Genomic DNA, 8,183 nt, shown 5'->3' with positions numbered 1-8,183 from the left:
TGAGGGTGGGATGTTTCAAGAGAACAGCATTGAAACATGTATATTATCTAGGGTGAAACAGATCACCAGCCCAGGTTGGGTACATGAGACAAGTGCTCAGGCCTGGTGCACTGGGAAGACCCAGAGGGATCGGGTAGAGAGGGAGGTGGGAGGGGGGACTGGGATGGGGAATACATGTAAATCCATGGCTAATTCATTTCAATGTATGACAAAAACTACTGTAATGATGTAAAGTAATTAGCCTCCAACTAATAAATGGAAAAAAAAAAAGTTAGTGATTACTACTGTATTAACTTTTTTAACCCTGATTCTTTACTGAATTCTCTTACTGTTTGCAGTTAATTAGTTTGGCTATTCTAGATATACAGTCATATCATATAATCTGCACCAAAAAAAAAATTACTTCCTGTTTTCTGATATTTTATACCTCTAACTCTTCTTGGCAAATTATCTTGGCCAGTAGCAGTAGTAAAATGTTAAACAACACAAATGGTGGCAGGCATTACTTCTGTTCATGCCTTTTGTAAAAATGCCTCTAATATTTCACTATTAAGCGTGTGGTTGGCTTTGGAGCCACATTAAGACAGTTGTCTGTCTTTTTCTATTTTACTGAATGTTGTTCTTTCAAGAATGATTATTAAATTCTTTTCATATAATTTCATAATAAGTCTCATATGGTTATGTTATATTATTCTGGTAACACACTGCCAGGTTTTGTTTGCAAATATTTTATTTAAGATTTTTGTACTAATATTTATAAATGAGATTTGTGTCTGGTGTTCATTATTTATGCCCTTTCATCAGTGTAGTTATCAATGTTAAGCTTGCTTCACAGCAATCATTTAAATGTCTGTCAATACCTATAATTTGAGCAGTTTAAAATCATTGGGATTTGTTGGAATTATCTTGTGAATAAATTGGACTTCATGCTTTTGTTGTTGTTTGAAGCTCTTTGACACTTTACATTTTTTTTCTTTTGTGGTCTGTTTCTGTAAATGGCCTTTCCTAGAAAGTTATCTATTTCATAAAAGTTTTAAAATTTATTTTCATAGAATTTACCAAATTCTATGCAAATTAGTCTCTTGTGATTCTATAATTTCTTATGTTTCCATCTCCAGTTTATCATCTTTTTTCTATATGCAGTTTTTCCTTTGTGGTTTTTTTGATATGTTTAGCTAATTATTCACTCTTCCTCTTTCCTTGAGAAAAAGCTTTTAGATTTATTTAGAAACTCTATCATGCATCTGTTTCTAACTTAATAATTGCTATCATACTGTCTTTATTAATCCCCTTTAAATGCTTTCCTCTTGTTAATTTTCCTGATCTGTATATAACTTTTAAAGTTAGATGCTTGTGTCATTAGTCTTTATTCCTTATCATTCAAATAGGTATTTAAGGCTATGAGTTTATTTTCAGCAATGTGCTGACTGTATCTCGTTTATCTTGATATGTTACATTACCATAACTATTATTTTCTAGAGATTTGGAAATTTTGCTTTTTAGTTCCAATTTTACTCAAGCATTGTTTAAGAGAGAGTTTTACTATCTTTGGATAGAATTTTCATTTTAATGACATCGTGACTTCTACTTTTTGGATCTACAAGTTTATTTGGGGGAGTCTAATATGTTGTGAATTTTTGTGAGTGTTTATGGTTCGTCAAGGCTGTATATTGTCACCCTGCTTATTTAACTTATATGCAGAGTACATCATGAGAAACGCTGGGCTGAAAGAAGCGCAAGCTGGAATCAAGATTTTGCTGGGAGAAATATCAATTACCTCAGATATGCAGATGACACCACCCTTATGGCAGAAAGTGAAGAGGAACTAAAGAGCCTCTTGATGAAAGTGAAAGAGGAGAGTGAAAAAGTTGGCTTAAAGCTCAACATTCAGAAAACTAAGATCATGGCATCATGTCCCATCACTTCATGGCAGATAGATGGGGAAACAGTGGAAACAGTGGCTGACTATTTTTCTGGGCTCCAAAATCACTGCAGATGGTGATTGCAGCCATGAAATTAGAAGACACTTACTCCTTGGAAGGAAAGTTATGACCAACCTAGACAGCATATTAAAAAGCAGAGATATTACTTTGCCAACAAAGGTCCATCTAGTCAAGACTATGGTTTTTCCAGTGGTCATGTATGGATGTTAGAGTTGGTCTATAAAGAAAGCTGAGTGCTGAAGAAGTGATGCTTTTGAACTGTGGAGTTGAAGACTCTCTAGAGTTCCTTGGACTGCACGGAGATCCAACCAGTCCATCCTAAAGGAGATCAGTCCTGGGTGTTCATTGGAAGGACTGATGTTGAAGCTGAAACTCCAATACTTTGGCTACCTGATGCGAAGAGCTGACTCATTGGAAAAGACCCTGATGCTGGGAAAGATTGAGGGCAGGAGGAGAAGGGGATGACAGAGGATGAGATGGTTGGATGACATCACTGACTCAATGGACATGGGTTTGGGTGAACTCCGGGAGTTGGTGATGGACAGGGAGGTCTGGCGTGCTGCAGTTCATGGGGTCACAAAGAGTTGGACACGACTGAGCGACTGAACTGAACTGAACTGATGTTTGTATGAAATGAAAGTTTGTCTCTCTTTTCAGGTTGCACAATTTTTATTTATCAGTCAGATCTCTTGTTAATTTTTATTTTATTCTTCTATAACTTTGCTTACTTTTCCTCTGCACAATTTGTTAATGGACTGAGAAAAGTAATGTATTTTTAGGTATTTCTTTGAATCTCCTATAATTTCTGCTCTACTTATAATATTGCTGTGTTATTTGGTGCAGAAATATTCTAGCACTTGTATCTTCAATGTAAATTTTTTATTTTGTCATAATAAATTGATTTCTTTGTCTTGTTTAATGCTTTTTGCTCTGTAGTCCATGCTGCCTGTTGTGAAAACTTTAAGTCCCAGTTTTTTTGTATTAGCTTTTGCTTTTATAATACTGCCTATCTCTTTGTTTTCACTTTCTGAATCACCTAGTTTAGATTTCATATACACATGTATCATATATATAAGATCAAATGTAACTTTCTTATATTTAAATTGTGTGGACCATTTAGATATATTGAAAAGAAGTTTTGTTTGATCTTGATGCTGATGTATTAGTTCACATAATATTTTCAGTTTTAAAGAATCCTTTACTGTGGTTTGTTTTTGTTTGCCTGTGTTTAGTTTTTCTGATATTAAGAAGTTTGCATTTTTGTTCTAATTATCTTTTCATAATGTTTTTTATTATGCTTTTATGTAGTATCTTTAGTCCTTGTTTTTACACTGTACTTATTAGTTTCCTAGTATATGCAATACTGAAATTAGCATGTTCTCTTTTCCTTTTCCTGCTTCTCTTTTACTTTATCAATTTATTTCAATGAATAAGATTAGTTGTTTTAATATTTCCCTTCTTAAGTATGTTGAAACATATCATTTTACTTTCTTGCTTTCGAGATCCTTTCATTTTCAGGTATCAAAGGTGAGGTAATCAAAAAACGTATCATCTTCCTTCACAATTCTGTCCAAATTTTTCTTACTGTTACCATGCTGAAATATTTTTCTTTGGTTTACAATGAAATACATTCAATGTTCACCATCATTTCTCTTGCTGTATTTTTCCCAGTTATATTTTGATTGGATAAAACTTGTTATCCAATAGTTTCTCAAAGAGGGATCACGGCACAATTTCCTACATTTTTCCATAGTTTTAAGTGGTTCGACTGAAACTTTTGTAAAACTTGAAGAATAGCTTGATTGAATATAAATTCCTGAGCTCAAAATTCTTTCTTTGAAAGTATTAGGTATTGATTTACTTGTTTTGGGCAGTAGATCCTATGGAGAAATCTGAGATCAGTCTTATTTTTTCATCTCTTCATATACTCCTGTTTTGTTTTTGGCCTGGCTTCCCCCCAGGTTTTTGGCTTGTTTTTGAACTTCAAGAATTTTTGTAAGATGTCTCAATTTTGATCATTCTGGATTATTCCTGAATCAGTGTGTACTCTTTAAAGGAAAAACTCATGAGATTATACATGTCATATTTGTTATAAAACTTATTTAAAATATAAGTTGCATTACACAAATGTATAATAAATGCTTACATTTTCCATTAGCACTGAAATTTTCATTCAGTTATTTTGCACTTGTTAATGTCTGTTCAAATAATGGATAAATATTCATAGGTCTAGTCTATCCAATTCAACAAATATTTGAATGCCATTTATGATGATAATAGGTGAAATGAATCATTTGAGATCCTTCTCTGCTTTATTTTGTCTCATCCTCAAAAAAACCCTATGTGTAAATTCTGCTATTTTCCCTGTTTTGCAGAGGAGGAGATTGAAGCTTAGAGGTGACAGGCAACCCACCTACATTACAAAAAGGCAGAACCAGGATTTAAACCTAAGCCATCTGACTTTATAGTCAAAGCTCATAATCACTAGATCAGTCAATTACCTAGCTATTTAGATGCCTCACTTAATACTGAGGTATTATTTGATCTGTCATTGTATCCCACTTATGCAAACTATGAGCTTGAAGTTTTTTGAGCTTTAGATCCTTCAGTTAGTCAGTTCTTAACCAGAAGTAATTTTACTTTCCAGGTTACATACAGTATTGTCCAAAATGTTTTTGGTCATTTAAAGTGGGAAGAGGGGTAGTGCTATTGTCTGGGTAAAGGCCAGGGATGCTGTTGAATATTCCACGCATAGGACATGCATTCATAACAATGAATTATCCAGTCCCAAATGTCAACAGTGCTGCTGTTGAGAAAATCTGAGTTAGATGGTAATTTTCCTGAGGTAATTTTCTTTTCTTTTACTTGTATCACTCCATAGTGCATTTAATATAAGATGCATAGAAACTTGACTGTTATATTTAACAAAAATGATATTTAAGAATATTTTTTAAAGTTCTAGTACTCTTCAGAAATTCATTACTTTGGTGATAAGGACAAGCAATCAGTTGTCCCTTAATTGAGATCAGAATAAGTTTTTTGAAAGTTGCTTTTTTCTTTCCCTGATGCAATTTTATATCAATAAATATTTCAGTAATAATTGTCTCATCATTGAATTAAAGGGAGGCTGTTCATTAAGGAACTTCATGCCCATTACTGATGAAGAGCTCTAAATTAATTATTTCCTGATTGCATGTACAGTATTTATGAAAATTAGTAAAAATTGTTCATTTTTCTTTGGGGGTGGAGAAAAGGATCATTAAAATAATGAAATTGGACAGAATTGACAGAGTTTCTATTTAAAAGACCATTTTATTAATTAGTCTTGCTCTCCCTTCAGGGGATGTCATCAACACTGATTAAAATTTGCTGAAGATAACTTTCCTTATGAAAAACATACCTTTTAATTTTACCTTTAATTTTATCTTACACTTTAGTGCAAATAGAACAATCATACCCCATAGTTATAATAAAGTCTGGCCCCCTCAAAGACAAGTGTGTGCTCAGTCATGTCCAACTCTTTGTGACCCCATGGACTGTGGCCTACCAGGCTCCTCTGTCCAAGGAATTTTACAGGTAAGAATACTGGAGTGGGTTGCCATTTCCTTCACCAGAGGATCTTCCCGACCCAAGGAGCAAACTTGCGTCCACTGCATTGGCAGACAGATTCTTTTTCACTAGCACCACCTGGGAAGCCCAAAGACAAGGCCTGATGCCAAAATGATAATTTAAGGATTACTGACTATATGCTTTTCTTTCTTCCCTTTCAAATTCCTGTAAGCCAAACGTATGCAAAGCAAGAACTTGTAGTAAGTGCCTCTGGAGAAGAGTGTGGATGTATGTCACAGTACTCTAAGCCCAATATATTTTTTGCTTATATTCTTTTCCATTATGGTTTATTACAAAATATTGAAATAATTCCCTGTTCTACACAGTAGGACCTTGCTGTTTATCTATTCTGTATAAAATAGTTTGCATCTGCTAAGCCCAAACTCTCAGTTCATCCTTCCCTGACCACCCCTACTGCCTTGGCAACCACAAGTCTGTAAGTCTATTTCTGTTTCATAGATAAGTTCATTTGTGTCCTGTTTCAGCTTCCACATATAGGTGATATCATGTAGTATTTTGACTTTCTCTTTCTGACTTACATCACTTAGTATGAACCTCTAGTTCCATCTATGTTGTTGCAAATGACATCATTTCATTATGTGTTATGGTTGAGTAGTATTCCATTATATATACATATGTGTGTGTGTGTATTATATATAAAATATATCTTCTTTATCCATTCATCTGTCGATGGATATTTAGGTTGTTTCCATGGTTTGGCTTGGCTGTTGTAGCAATGATGAACATGTTTGCCTGTGTCTATTGACCATTTGTATGTCTTATTTGTGCTTCCCAGGTGGTTCAGTGGCAAAGAATCCACCTGCCAATGCAGGAGAAGTGGGTTCAGTCCCTGGGTCGGGAAGATCCCCTGGAGAAGGAAATGGCAACCCACTCCAGAATTCTTGCCTGAAAAATCCCATGGATGGAGGAGCCTGGCAGGCTACAGTCCATGCATTTTTAGTCGCTCAGTCATGTCCAACTCTTTGCAACCCCATGAACCAGCCAGGCTCCCCTGTCCAGAGAATTTTCCAGGTAAGAACACTGGAGTGGGTTGCCATTTCCTACTCCGGGGGATCTTCCTGTCCCAGGGATCAAACCTGAGTCTCTTGCATCTCCAGCATTGGCAGGCAAATTCTTTGCCTCTGTGCCACCCATGAAGCCTGTGGACAAAGGAGCCTCACAGGTTACAGTCCATGGGGTCGACTAATTGACTGAGCATGCATGCACACATATCTTCTTTGGAGAAATGTCCATTTAAGTCTAATTCCCTTTTTGATTGGTTTGTTTGTTTGTTACAAACGGTATGAGCTCTTTGTTTATTTTGTAAATTAAGCCCTTGTCAGGAGCAAATATTTGCAAATAGTTTCTCCCAATCTGTAGGCTGTCATTTTGTTTTGTTTATGGTTTCTTTTGCTGTGCAAAATTTTGTAAGTTTAAGTCCCATTTGTTTATTTTTGCTTTTATTTCTATTGCCTTGGGAGACTGATCTAGGAAAACATTGGTAAGGGTTATGTCAGAGAATGGTTTGCCTATGTTCTCTTTGAGGAGCCTTTTGTTTTCTTAAGATTTATTTGTTTATTTTTGGCTATGCTGGGTCTTCTTTGCTATGCACCAGTTTTCTGCAGTTGTGGTGAATGGGGGCTACCCTTCATTGTAATGCTCAGGCTTCTGCTTGCAGTGGTTTCTCTTATTGCAGACCACAGGCTCTAGGCATGCGAGTTTAAGTAGTTGTAGCTTGCAGGCTTAGTTGCTCTGTGACATGTTTAATCTTCCTGGACCAGAGATTGAACCCAGGTGCCCTGCATTGGCAGGTGAGTTCTTAACCACTAGACCACCAGGGAAGCCCTCTTCTAGGAGTTTTACGGTGTCATGTCTTATATTTAAGTCTTTAAGTGATTTTTGAGTTTATTTTTGTGTATGATGTGAAGGTGTGTTCAACTTCATTGATTTATATGCCAGTGCAGTATATATATTTTTTTTAATTAGGGCTTCCCTGGTGGCCCAGTGGTAAAGAATCCACCTGGCAATGCAACTAAGCTTGAGTGCCACAACTACTGAGCCTGTGCTCTAGAGCCCGGGTGCTGCAACAACTACTGAGTCCACATGTGGCAGCTACCAGAGCCCGCACATTCTAGAGCCAGGACTCTGCAACAAGAGAAGGCACCACCATGAGAAGCTCACACACCACAGATAGACAGGAGCCCTTGCTCGACACTACTATAGAAAAGCCAGGGTAGCAATAACGACCCAGCACAGTCAAAAATACATAAATAAATGAAATTATAAATAGTGCATTAGCAGTATACCCAACTAGGAAGTTTATTTTATTTGGCACTAGTGTTTAAGGTGAAAGCCGCTCAGTCATGTCAGACTCTTTGCGAACTGATGGACTGTATAGTTTCTCCAGGCCAGAATATTGGAGTGGGTAGTCCTTCCCTTCTCTAGGCGATCTTCCCGACCCAGCGATCGAACCCAGGTCTCCTGCATTGCAGGTGGATTCTTTACCAGCTGAACCACCATGGAAGCCCAAGAATACTGGAGTGGGTAGCCTATCCCTTCTCCAGTGGATCTTCCCAACCCAGGAGTCGAACTGGGGTCCCCAGTGTTGCCGGCGGATTCTTTACCAGATGA

The sequence above is a fragment of the Odocoileus virginianus genome, chromosome 19, assembly GCF_023699985.2.
Source record: "Odocoileus virginianus isolate 20LAN1187 ecotype Illinois chromosome 19, Ovbor_1.2, whole genome shotgun sequence".
Lineage (NCBI taxonomy): Eukaryota > Metazoa > Chordata > Mammalia > Artiodactyla > Cervidae > Odocoileus > Odocoileus virginianus.
The sequence above is the reverse complement of the archived record's forward strand: the minus strand, read 5'-3'. Positions refer to the sequence as shown.